The 14,673-nt window shown below is 34.4% G+C and overlaps 1 long non-coding RNA gene across 1 annotated transcript in view; it reads right to left on the bottom strand.

The window, feature by feature from the left end:
- LOC129012770 (uncharacterized) overlaps positions 1–1,806 on the bottom strand; it is a 56,479-nt gene extending 54,673 nt beyond the window's left edge. The window contains exons 1-2 of the long non-coding RNA XR_008493713.2: positions 1,371–1,806; positions 341–385 (exon numbers count right to left, since the gene is read on the bottom strand). This is a non-coding gene — a long non-coding RNA (uncharacterized LOC129012770). The remainder of the gene's footprint in view (positions 1–340; positions 386–1,370) is intronic.
- Between the last annotated feature and the right edge of the window lie 12,867 nt (positions 1,807–14,673).

Consider the following 14,673-nt stretch of genomic DNA (forward strand, 5'->3'; position numbering starts at 1 on the left):
TCTATGAGTTCAACATTTTTTAGATACCACAATATGAATGAGAAAATACAGTATTTGTCTTTTTGTGCCTGGCTTATTTCATTTAGCATAATGTCCTCTAGTTCATCCATATAATTGAAAATGACAGGCTTTCCTCATTTTGGCTGAATAATATCCCATTGTATCAATATACCACAATTTCTTTATCCATATATCTGTCAGTGGACATTTAGGTCATTTCTATACCTTGGCTGTTGTAAATAATGCCGCAATGAACACGGGAATGCAGATATCTCTTCAACATACTGATTCAATTTCCTCTTTGACAAACTGATTGCATTTTCTTTGAATATATACTTACAAGTGGGATTGCTGAATCATATGGTAGTTCTATTTTAGAATTTTCCTAAAATAAAGCAAAACAAAACACAATGAAACAAATACTGAACTATGTTAGCACGTGGGATAGACTTCTGATGCTACACCCAGCTAAATTTATACTCAAAATTTTTTAAAGGAAGGAAACAAAAGACTGAATTTAGCCTGACCAGTTGTTGAAAGAAATGAATTAAATCCTCTGTTGTTTGCAAACCAGATTATGTGTCCATTCTGAGAAACTCATCCTGCTCTGTTTCTACTTTGCCACATAATATGTAGCTAAATATGTCACACCCTCGTGACCAAAGGAATTATGATGCCTTGGAAAATATCTGAACTAGTCCTAAAAGACAGCTTAATCATCTGACAAAATAACAGTATCTGCTTCACTGTTTGTAAAACTCGGGCTCTAAGTACTGTATTTTTCTTATTATTACTGAATAAAATAGCACATGAATGAAAAAACAGGGAAATGTACTGGAGAAATGTATTAGGTATCCTCAGTGGATACCCAGTGCCTGCTGCCTCAAAGGTCTGTGAAGGAAGATTTGATTTCTTTCTCCTGAGACACAAAATTGCAGGTCCAGGATGTGTGTTACTGTGTAACAGTGATTATCTTACTTCAAGGCTCTGTGGCAAATGCATGCCTGGTTTGTGGAAAGATGAAAATTAAATACAGACATCAGAAATTGAGAGTGAAAGGGATTTGTTAGGTGTTTTCACTAAAATGCTAAAGAACTCCCATTAAGCTACATGTTTTAATAATTAAAACATTGCTTTAAATTGGCTTCAAAACTTAAGAATATCCAGAGAAACTAGAAAGGGTATTAGGAAATAATTACATTAAAGTATTAAAGATCAATTTCTCATGGTTTGGTAGCTTCATGTTATTATTTCTTTAAAAACGATCAAGGCAAATGTTATAGAAACATAACAAAAGATGCTTTTCTAGGGCTCTACATTAATAGTCAGTACTAAGCAATTTTTTAATAGAATTTATTGAGTTAGCTCACCTTGGTTTTAGGAAAACACATGGCACCTTTTAGGAAGTTTGAGGAAGGAAACTTCTTGTTTCTCTTCCTGACCAGAGGAAAAAAAAAAAGCCAAAATGACATTTACTTATTAAAAATGATCAGTTTGGAAGTGTGAAGGACTGGATTTCAAAACAGCACTTTCCAATCTGGATGAAAGATAATATTCATATCTGATCAATACAATCTATTCAAATCCAATCAGCATGATTTTTATATTTTCACTTTTTCTTCTTCCAGAAAAATAACATTAATATTTTGATTAGATCAACCACGTAGAAACCCCAAGCTTCAAAATGAAGTGAATTTCCACCAATTTCTCTGTGCAGTTAGGAAATTTTGGAGGTTCCTCTTGTTTTCCCACACTAGAGGGAGAGGGCATGAGTGAGACTAGGCTGATCTCCACGCAGAGTGACATATTATTCATATCGTGACATCATTTCATGTGCTTTTCAGTGTAATTGGATTTCTTCTATCTTGTAGAATCTACAGTTTAGATCTTGACTCTTATTTCAGGGATTGATTCTAGTTTGTCACATATAAGATCAAGGTTGAATAATATTTTCTTTAGCGAACTGTACCTGTGGCAACCATGCAAATGTTCCTTTCAAGCTTCCAACTGAAGGGACTGTAATGGAGCAACGGCTCTAGCTGCTTCCTGCTGCATGGAACAAAAATCCATCGCCACACTGACCAAAACCTATATTTCCCATAGGCTTCTGCATGCAATGGACTGAGGAGGATGGAGATACCAAGACAGGTTTGTTTCTGGAAGCCATAAGACTCCCGAGCTGGTTGACTTTGGTTCAAGAACCCTTTGATGACTTTGCCAAACTGCCTTACTTTGCAAGCTGTTCAGAATATTTACAACATCTCCCCTTTTCTATCTTCTTCAGTTGGGTGTAAGACCCATACTGGGGATCAACAGCTCACCTATTATTCCATGACTTTTTTTTTTTTTTTTTTTTTAATGACTCTTTTTCTATCTTCTTCCTCAGGGGTTTTCCCTAACAAAATCACTGCATGTTTAATCTAGCCTTGGAGTCTGCTTCTCAAAGAACCTGAACTATCACAGTTTTTTATGTGAAGTCATATAATTATACTATTTATAAGGCAGAGAGAAAGAAAAGGAATATTTTTAAATTTTTATAGAATTATGGAGTATTTCAGAATTACATATCTGTACAAACAAAAATAAGTCTAATAATAAAATAAGATTGAGAAAATTTGGGTTCATCTTAACATTCCAGGACCCTATTATGGTGGTAACAGATTTAAAACTATAAGAATGTTTCTTTTCCTACTTACTGGATTTTATTAAGTCAGATCTTTTCAGCTATGTAAACAAATTGTGTTATCTTTACAAAACAATTGAATTTATGGTTTATATCTGAATTCACAGGCATGGCATGGATGAGTCAAGCTCTAGCATATCCTCAGTTTATTCCAACTGTGTTATTTGATGTGAGTTTTCTTTTTGCTTATCTCCAGCTCAGCAACCAACCTTAACCAAACTAAAGGTAAAACAACCTGCTAACATCAAACATGACAGCATCCCCACCTAATAGGCTCTATTGACATTACCTTCCTCTGCATATAGAAAACAAGCTCAATATTGCATTCTCAGAGTTATGTGGAAAATATATTCTTCCCTGCTCAATATTATGGACAATGGTGAGCAAGAAAAGAAGTTTTTGAACATTTTAAAAGTAGAAATCCATTTACATATACAGTTTTATGATTATAACTCTCAACAGTTATTTCAACATCTTGACTTAAAGTTTTAGGAAACTCTTAAACTGAATGTAAAGATAATTTATCTTCTATATATTTTTAATGAACAGTTTGGTACTTTAAGTTAAATATTTGAATATGCATACACAGACACAAACATATATTTTTGTACATAATACTTTGTGTATGATTTTTAATTATGATTTGTTTAAATTACACAAATTTTAGATACACATAATTAAACTTGAAACAAATTTTAGTGGAAGCACAAAGTGTGTAAGTTGGTACTAGTATATTATAGTTTTAAAAAAATCACTGAGTTGTTTATGTATATACACACACACGTATACGTATAAAATATTTGTTATCCTTGATCACTTATTTTGTCTTAAAGAAATGTGCTGTACACAGACATGGAATCAACCTAAATGTCCACCAATGATAAACTGGATAAAGAAAATGTGGTACATACATACCATGGAATACTATGCAGCCATGAAAAAGAATGAGATCATGTCCTTTTCAGGAACGTGGATGGATCAGGAGGCCATTTTCCTTGGAAAACTAACACAGGAACAGAAAACCAAATACACACTCTCAATTATAAGTGGGAGCTAAATGATGAGAACACATGGACACATAGAGGGGACCAACACACACTGGGGCCTCTCAGAGGGTGAAGAGTGGGAGGAGGGAGAGGATAAGGAAAAACAACTAATGGGAAATAGGCTTAAAAGCTCAATGATGAAACAATCTGTGCAACAAACCCCCATGACACAAGTTTACTTATGCAACATACCTGCACTTACAGCCCTGAACTTAAAAGTTAAAAAAAAAAGTGCTGTAAATTAAGAGTGTACTTCCAGGGAGGACAAAATTTGCTGAAAAATCAGTTAAAATGGGAAATGGGATGAGGTACAGTAATTCAAACAGAGGTTTTGTCTATATTTTGCCAAATACATTTTTTCTTTAGCTTAAATTGACATAGAATATTTATTATATGCATGTACCAAGCCAAAGTTTGATAGACCTGTAGCTCACTAAATTAATGTGTTTTCATGGTGTTGTGGAAACAGTTTGACTCTATTTTAGTGCTTTGCCAAACGATATTATCTCTTTTAGGCTAGCTCTCTTCAGTGTCAGTTAGCAGTTAGAAGTACAGACCTTAGAGTGTATCCTTGATTTCCCCATGTGAATATTTATTTAATTAGGCCAATTTTCTTACATATTTAATCTTTATTTAAATATACAGTATTACAGAGTGTTACATCTACCATTTGTCACATGTGTGTGTACATGTGTATGATCTTTATTTGCAAAAGTAATGCCACTGACAGTGGTTTTGATTAACTTGTGGATGTGGTTGAGAAAATGTATGCATCATTAACAGTGCTTTCCATACTGAACATATTACATTTGTGGTTGCAGGAGCTGTTTGCAAAACCTGTTGTGATTTGCTCTTGTTTTTTCTGTTTGGTGTGAAATCTTTATCCAGAAAAATCTAATCTAGATTGCGGCAAAGCCTACCTCTAATAGGGGATTCTGCTCTGTTAGAACGTAGGACATGTCACTGCAGCGATGCAGAAAGAAGGCTGGTAGTTTTTTTTTCCCATCATTAGTGATCTTTTTAATTTTTAATTTTTGTGGCTACATGGTAGGTGTATTATTCATGGGGTATGTGAGATATTTTGATACAGGCATATAATGCATAATAATCACATCATGGCAAATGGGGTATCCATCACCTCATGCATTTATCCTTTGTGTTACAAACAATCCAATTGTATGATTGTACTTATTTTAACATGTACAATTAAATTATTATTGACTATAGTCACTCTGTTGTGCTGTCAAATACTAAATCTCATTCATTCTTTCTAACTACTGTTTTTGTACCCATCATTGTTATTGATAATAATCTATCATTACTGCAGTTTAGCAGTAGAATTTATCGAATGAATTGTTAAATTGTACAAAATAGTTTTACCAAACATAGCATGGTCTCTCTGATCATACAATGCCAAAGTACAGCATAGTCAGATAGAAATTAACATAGAATGGAAAGGGAAAAATATCAAAATGCTGTCACTTTTTGTAGAAATAACATATGAATACAACTCATAATTTTTAAGTTATCAGACTATGTATTCAGGGTGTACACAAGAAAAGTAAAATGCAATGTTAATGCTGTGTTACATGAATTATATTTTTGGGTTTTCCAAACTTCTTAGTTTATAGTGAAAGCATTATTCAGACATTGAAGCCACTGCTATTTATTGGTGCTGTCTGTTAATAACTCTATGACACTTCCACCTTCTAAGTCCTCACAAAGGCACTGTGAAGATTTACATTCATAACAAGTATGGAACCCGGAGTGGAGGGGTTGTAGCTATGAAATTTACCTCTTAAACCCGTAGCATATATTTGGCAATGAAAATAAGTTACATTAAAATTTCCCCCAAGCCCTCCTCACCTTTGAGAATAACAATGTTCTTAATTCTACTAAAACATTTGAAAAGCTAGGACGAGTCCAAGAATCTGCCAAGAAGGGAAAACTACCAGGTGTTTAAATGGCGAGCATCCATGGGATACAGTTGAATGAATAAAGATGAATAGGGATGAAACATTTAGTTTGAAATAAATTTAAGTGAAAATTAATCCAGCCTATGACTGAAATATAATTTAATCTGTTGATTTTACTCTAGTTAACCCCTACATATAAAAATATGCACTGAGAAAACAGGAACTTGGTATAATATATATTGCAAAAAACATATGGTCAGTATCCAACAAGAGTGTCAACCTCAAAACCAAGAAAACATACTGCTCCCACTAGACAAATATTAAATTTGGGAAGCTTGTTAAGTGCACAGCCAGAAAAAAATATGACATATATTATAGGAAATGGGAAAGATAAACCAAACAGGAAAAGATAAAACATAAAGTTGCCAACTTTGTAAGAAATTTCACCAAGATGGGTCCTTATCTTTCACAGATAGATAATCATACCTGTGATGGAAACTGTAAGCAAAGGATTGACCCAGAACAAAATACTTTTCAGTTTCTATTTATTTGTTATTTTTCTTTTATACAAAACAAAATATCAAGAGATGCATAATTGGAGGTTTTTTGGGATTAAGCCCTCAGCCGATCATGTCTGCAGAGAACATATTTTCCTTGTTTCTAGTGGCAAATTATTTAGGAGTTATCTTGTATTTTCTGAAAGTTATAATTTCAAATATTTTCTTTATTTTAGACCACGTATCAAGGATTGAGTTTTGGTACATAAATAGTTTAGCATTTGCTTTTCTCCGAAAGATGGTGTATTAGGGTTCTCTAGAGAACAACAAAACCAGTAGGGTGTGTGTGTGTGTGTGTGTGTGAGTGTGTGTGTGTACATATGTTTGTGTGTATGTATAGAGAGAAGGAAAAAAAGAAGTTAATTTATTTTAAAAAACTTAAAGGAATTCCAGTAAGTAATGCATATAACATACAAAATATGTGTTAATTGACTGTTTATGTTATCAGTAAGGCTGCCAGTCAACAGTGGGTTATTAGTAGTTAAGTTTTGGGGGAGTCAAGATTTATACACAGGTTTTTAACTGCTTACGGAGTTAGTGCCCCTCACTCCAATGTTGCTGAAGGTTAATGGTACTAAATTTAAAAAACAGTTATTCTTAAGTAGATCACATACACACACATAAAATTACAACACTCACGTGTTCTGTGTTCAAACATGTAAAGACATAACGCCGCATATTGTGCTTGATTTTAAATAATTAAAATTCTGCAGAAGTATAGTTTGATAATCGTAATAGATATTCCTAGGAAAGAACAAAGCCCAATTATTTTATATTTAGGTTGTTTCCAATATTGTTTTAGTTGTAAATGTGTGTGAACTAAATATGTCTAGCATTGGCATAATCATATTACCAGTTCACCGCTTTAATATCCAAGATGTTACGTTTGCTCATGCTCATCAGCTTCTTAACATCATAGGTAGGGATGCTAAACACATTTCTACTGATTTCATATGTATTTCAGATATGAGAATGACATAGAACATGAATTTTGGAGTCCAGGTTGAAATGCTATGGACTGAATTGTGTCTCTCCAAAATGCGTATGTTGAGATCTATCTTAGACAGCTCAGGCTGCTATAGCAAAAAAACACAGATTAGCTGGCTTATAAACAACAGAAAATTATTTATGATAGTTCTGGAGGCTGGGAAATACAAGATCAAGGTGCCAGCAGATTCAATGTCTGGTGAGGGCCCATTTTGTTTTCCATAAATGATTGTCTTTCCCCTGTGTCCTCACATGGCAGAAGGAGTGAGGGACTTTTCGGGAATCCCTTTCATAAGAGTACTAATCCCATTCATGAATGTTCTGTCCTCCAGATCTCATCATCTCTCAAAGAACCCACCTCCAAATACCGTCACTTTGGTAATTAGGTTTCTACATATGACTTTTGAGAGGACATAAACCTGCAGTCTGTAACCACCCCTAACCCCAAATGTCATGGTATTTGAAGATGGGGTCTTTGGGAGACTATTAGATTTAAATGAGGTCATGAGAGTAGAGATTAATGTCCTCAGTCTCCAACGGTGGGATTGGTGGCCTTCATAAAAAAAGGTGACAGAGTGCTTGCTGTCTCTTTCTCTCTTTGCCATGTGAGAACATAGCAAGAAGGCATTTCTGGCAAGAAACCAACAACGCTGGCACCTGATTTCTAGCTTCTAACCTGCCACCCAGTCCATGGAGTCCTGAGCAGACTAAGAAAGATACAATAACAGAGAAGTAAGATTAAAATAAATATTCAGAAAGGCCAATGTTGAAGAAAAAAAAAAATGAAATCCTTCAGTTAAATATCAAACCTGGTTATTGAAACTAAATGCTATGCAAAGTCACTGAGCTACTTGTGAAATAACAGTATTGCATATGAAGTCATTATCAGCTGTTTGAAGTGTTATATTTGCCCCAGTTTTGTCACTTGGATTCCATGTTCACAGTGTACATAGCATATATGGCCAGAAATTTTCAAAGTGCCTGAATATGTGTTGCCAGTTGTAAATACAACTATGTATTTGTCATCAGTTGATGAATCTTGTCTTATATCTTACTCATATAGGGTAAATTTAAGATATCTTTAAATTTATTATAATATCATTAAAATTAAAGAGCACCTTATAATTTTATGCTTTACACATTTCATAATTTACTTAACAAAATAATTTAGGTAAATAAACCACTAGATTAAAAAAAAAAAGTAATTCTAGTGGTCACACATTAGTCCCCAACCTTTAAATTTTCAGGTAAATTCTGTTATCATTCATGGTGGATGCAGTTCTGTCTTAGGCACTGGATAGTTTCTTAGCTTTATCTTCAACAGCTGTGAAAGAAACCTTCTAGCCCTCTCTGATTTTAATTTAGATGTGGAATAGTCTATCCTGAAGCTTCTTCATCTATAGAGCCCTCTCCACTTAAAAAGGAGCATGACTTGGGATTAGGAAAAAATGTTCTACAGGTTCCTTAATTGTTCTACTGAATCTCACAAGAAGCAGATAGAAGATTTCAGTTGTGTTTAAAAGATTGATAGGCAGATATCAAAATGGCTTCAGGGCAGATCTTCAAACCATAAATAATACTCACTGAGAAATCATGCTTCTAAATATTTTAACTATCTGGAGAGAGTGCTCCTTTCTCAGAAAAGTATATGATGACCTCTCCTTTAAAATAAACTAAATTTGTGTATACGTTAATAGTAAATAATTGGTATTCTCAATTTCATACATAATTGGTTTATTTTTCTGTCTTTGACTATTGACTAAGAAAGCACAGACATCCATCTTAAAATGCCACAGGTAAGACGTCCTCAGAGGCCACCTCTCTAGACCGTGTCATGGAGGTATTTTCTGTGTGCACCCTCATGGAGGTGGTGGAAGAATGTGTATATAATTTTCCCAGAAAAGGATATTGCAACGAATTATATTTTGCTAGATAAGTAGATGACTAGAGATAAATAGAGATAACTAAGATAGAGGAAGAGATAGTCAGTGAATGGACTCAGATAAAGAATGCCTTAATTGTGTACTGGCTCTGCTTCTCCTAACTGAACTTGAGTGCATCGGTTACTCTCTTTTTATGAAAATAGGATTGTAAAACCTATGAGATGATGGATGACAAAGTAATCTAATATTAGTGACTCAAATGGCACATCCTTGTTTAAATAATCCTAATGCAGTCTGACACATCCTTTAAAACACATGGGGGAAAAGGAGATAATGAAACTCCCGGTTGGAATAATGTGTGTTTGTCTATTCATCTAATTCTTCTTCCTTAAGAAAGAACTGTATTTGACCCAGCCTTTTGAAAAGTTGTACCAATATTTGTATACATCTTTCATATATTTTTTTCTCTAATAGGTGCTTTTTTTTTTTTTTCCTGAAGCTTTGGTAGTGTAACTGAAAGAGTCCTGGAATTGGAAAAGAAAATCCAGAAGTTGAGTTCCATGACTTTTTTGCTGTTTGCCTTTGGGTAAGTCTATGATATCCAATTTCTGCATCTCTCAATTTTGTTTTAAAGACTAAATAAGGTAGTATACATGTACACATGTACAGCTAGACTGTAAATCACTATTCAAGTATGTGTTGCTTTCATCATGTTTCTACAGAAAAGAGGAAACTTTTCCATTATGTAATAGGTTTTTAATTTACAAACTCTAAACTTGATCACAATTTGTACTAGCATTTGGCCATTCTGTGTTTTTCCTAGTCAACGAGTAACTGTCATGCAAAAGGTTGGGGGGAAAAGAAAACCTGCATTCTTCACATGGCCCTTGCATTTAAGAGGTTAAAAAATTGTTTTAGGTCACAGACACCTCTGGTTTTCACAGTTTACCATGGTTTCATTTGAGCTTGCTGCCATGAAAGGTGTGATTGGTCTTAATATAGAGTTTTACTTCTAATTATTATTATTATTATTTTTATTTATTTTGAGACAGTCTCGCTCTGTTGCCCAGCCTGGAGTGCAGTGGCGCCATCTCTGCTCACTGCAAGCTCCGCCTCCCGGCTTCACGCCATTCTCCTGCCTCAGCCTCCCGAGTAGCTGGGACTACAGGCGCCCTCCACCACGCCCGGCTAATTTGTAATATTTTTAGTAGAGACGGGGTTTCACCGTGTTAACCAGGATGGTCTTGATCTCCTGACCTCATGATCCGCCCGCCTCGGCCTCGCAAAGTGCTGGCATTACAGGCGTAAGCCACCAAGCACTGGCCAGTTTTACTTCTTAAAGAAAACAACCAAGACATAAAGATCTGCTTTGTAGAAAAAGAAAGAAAGAAAGAGAGAGAGAGAAAGAGAGAAAGAAAAGAAAGAGGGAGTGGGAGAGAGAGAGAGGAGGAGGAGGAAAAGGTAAAAAATATATATTAAATGTTGTTGACACTTGCACCAATATTGAGAAAAGTGTCTAAAATAAGAGGTAAACAATACTACATTTTACTGTGCTTAAACATTGTTTTAATGTCCACCAAATGTAGGCACAGAACAAAACCAACATACACACATTTTACAGACTCTGACTAAAGGGGAAAACAATTCTAAAGCAGATGTTTCTTTTCTCCCTTTTGAACAAATATTTTATTGAAATTCTTCACACCAGACAGACTTTATTAATTAATCTGAAAAAGAGAGTGATGGGTGATGCTGATTCTAATCACAGGAAAGAGATAACAAACCGTGGTCCATTTTTCCTGTCTCTGTCTGACATTAGCATCTGGTTCCTTGGCAGGCTCTGTCAACTTTTGCGTTGACATCCTAGGAGCTGCCTCGGCTCTGTCAGTTTCCTGGATGTCGCCGTTGGGCTAAGGCTCACCACATCATTTTATTTTGTTGTTACTCACACTGGGTCTTGATGAAATTCTTCCTTCTGCTTCTGCAATCATAGAAACATTATATGCAAAGTCAACTTAGTGATGTTTTTCTTTAATCCTGAGATGTTCATGTAAGTGCTTAATTTTTTAAGGTTGAATTTTATCTTAGATATACTTTGAACGAGCCTAGAAGGATGGCTAAATGCCGGAGAGTCAAATAATTCCAAAGCAAAGCAAGAAGTTATTTACAGGGCCGTGGAGTGCACAATGGGCCCACTGATGTGAAACCAAGCCAAGGAAGGCTAGAATGAAAGGAAGCGCTCCTAAATTTAGTCTCATTACTGGATTGCTTTGCTGAGGAAGGGGAGGACAAACCCAAGGTGGTGTCTAACACAATTGATCAAGAATTTAAAAACCTAGTACAGAGGGGAAATAGGAACAATCAAGGGATTACTCTTCTCACTTTCAAAAATTTAAAGTTGCAATTAAATTTAATATAGTCATGGAATCTTGGAATGGTTTCAAGTGAAATGCTATGTGTTGCAAATTAGACTGTAAGACATTAGTAGCAATCATGTTAAAAATGTTGTCTTTGTTATGTATTTTGTATCATATATTTAATTTACATAATTTACTTAATGATCACAGCCATGCTACTGCTTCCTGGCAAGGAAAAATGGTATGAACCAAAGGGTATTTAACTTATTAAAAATTTCAGTATTTTCACTTCAAAGCAGAGTTTTGGTCCTGGCTTCAAAATGTGGAAATGTTTTTTAAAATAGATCGATTTTTGTCTTTTTATAGTAAAATACATATTTTGCATTATAAAATACTCAAACTATATTGAAAGTCATAAATATGGAATCTTCTCCATTTTCTTTTCCTTATGCAATCTCCTCCCAAGAGATATCTGCTGATCAACATTCTTTCTATGCATTTACATGTGTACAATTTACACAAAAAATTTATTTTTTAGACTTAAATAGGATCATAATATGTGTGTTAGGACACTTGGTTTGATATACAACAAAAATGTTCTGGAGATGTTTTAATGTCAATTCATACTTTTTTTTAAATACCTGCATCATATTCCATATTGTGACTATTCTATGGATACACAACATACAGTTCCCCTTTTGAAAGACACTTGGGTCATTTCCAATATTTCAGAATGATGAGACAATATCACAATAAACCTTCTTATATATTCATATGATTGTGCACATGTGTAAATAGTTATTAAGAATAGAATTGTTGAAATGGAGCTTCTGGATTTAAAGATAGAACCATTTAAATTATTGGTGTATATTACCAAATAGGCTCAGTGAAATGTTTACTAATGTATTCTCCATCAATATTAGAGGTTCTGCTTCCCCACATCATTTTCCAACTCTTCCAAGTGTTTATCTCTGTAATGAGATACCTCATTGTGTTTTTGGTATATATTTCCCTGATTATGAATAAAGGTGAACTACTTTAATTTTTTTTCACTTGTATTTATTCTACTGTGAATTGACTAATTAAATCTTAGACTCATTTTCTATTTAGTACATTTCATTTTCCAAGTTATATATGAGAATACTATGTATTCTGGATAATAAATATTTGTTTATTAAATATGGTACCAATTTTGGCTTCAAACCATAATTTATATTTTAATGTTTTGATAGTTGACTTTATCATAATGAAGTTTTAAATTTTGACATAGTCAAATCTGTTGATATATAGCTTTTGGTTTTGGCACTTTTTAGGTAGGGTTTTCATAATTCAAAGCTACTCAGAATTTTATTTGATATTTGTCTTTAACAGTGGTTTGTTTAGTTGTCTGTTCTTTAAACCATTAGTGTGTATCGCAGTGTGTAACACGGAGTAGTGTTCTAACTCAATTTTTTATTCTTCACTTATAGCAGTAATTTTCCACCAATTGTTGACTAAGAAATACTTTCTTAAATTATTTAAAATGCCCCCTTTATCTTAAATTTAAATCTCTTTAAACAAGTTGTTTTATTTCATTCTATTTCCTTTGTTGATTTGTTTTACTGCAACCCAAAATGATAAATACTGCAGTTTTATAAAGATACCCTCATTTGTAAGTAATTTGTTTTTCTCATAAGTAATAATAGTGATATTATTTTTCATTAAATTAAAATAAGAAGAAATCAACTAGTTCATAAACCATTCTTTATTCCTATATCTTCAAACAAATCTATTTTGAAAGTGCAAAACAACAAAATTAGAGATGGTGTGGTAGACATGGGCAAGTTAAAAGTCAGTCTAACTTTCTTTTGTCATTAAGCTGAATCATTCCTAGTAAGCCAAGAAAAGCTTGGTTCTATCCTGTGCTGGCCTGTGTAATTCGAAAGTCAGGCTCTTTCTTGGTTTTCTGTCAGTTTATGTTCAAATGGACGTGGTTTCCTCAATTGCCGTATTAAAAGCTAAATACACTGAACAGTTTATGGGTCTTTTGTGAATGATTTACAAATTAACTGTGGAGCCAGACAACTATTGTCATTTCACCAGTGATGAAATTTCTCTCAGGGCAACTTTTGGCTGAGAAGAAACTTCAGTGGATGTTATTCATGTGTGTAAGTGTGCCAGAGAGAGATCCAAGGTACATTCCCACTTATCACACCCCATTAATAGTAAAAGAAAAACACAGACTACTGACATGAATTGTCTTATTTTTTTAGAGTACTCTGCTTGGAATAATATGCATTTATTGGAATGATTTTACACCAATCAAAATGAAAAGAGCTAGTCATGCCAGGGATATTTCTATTCATTTTTTCATTCATTTATGCATTTATTTGAAACACATTAGTTGAATATCTGATATAAGTGGTATGTTGTAATTGGGTGGTTATCATGCCTAATGGGGAACTGAGGACATTTGCATGGAAAAGAGAATGTTCATAAGAACGTCATTACTGAATGGTATAGTGTGCTTCTTGGGGTCTAGGAGGGGTTTGGGACACTGAAAATCTCAGCATAAACTTGCGCTCCAATAGTCCAAGGGCAATCCTGTGACAAAGTTCATCAGTACTAAAGGCATTAGAAGGAAACATAAGCTAGGGGAGGGGCACACTAATTGGTAAAGAAATATGAAGAGCTCTTCTCATATCCCTCAGAGGACAGATACTACACCCAAAAATATGACTGTATGTTTTAAAAGTGCAGAGAAACATGAATGCAGTTCACTTCTTTATTAGTTTCTTGTTGCTGCTAGAACAAATTATCTCAAGTATAGTGGCTTAAACAACATGCGTTTATGATCTTACAGTTCTGGAGTTCAGAAGTCCAAAATGGGCTTCTTCTGGAAGCTTTAGGGGAGAATCTCTTTCTGTTCTTTTTCCAGCTTCTAGAGGTTTCCTGGTCCCCTCCTCTATCATCAGAGTCTGAAATTACATTGTTCTGATCTGAACTTTCATCCTCACTTGCTTCTTACTTCCTCTCCTTCCTATTGCATCTCCTGCACTGACTCAGACTCCTCTGCCTTCTTTCACTTACAAGGACCCTGGTGATTACATTGGGTCCACCTAGGTCATCCAGAAAAATCTCCCATTCTCAAGGCCCTTCATTTAATCACACCTGAAATGCCCTTTAGCTATGTAAAGTAACATATTCCCAGGTTCCAGTAATTCAGATTTGGACATCTCTGAGAGGCCATTATTCTCCTTAGCAT

This window comes from Pongo pygmaeus, chromosome 15 (genome assembly GCF_028885625.2).
Source record: "Pongo pygmaeus isolate AG05252 chromosome 15, NHGRI_mPonPyg2-v2.0_pri, whole genome shotgun sequence".
NCBI lineage: Eukaryota > Metazoa > Chordata > Mammalia > Primates > Hominidae > Pongo > Pongo pygmaeus.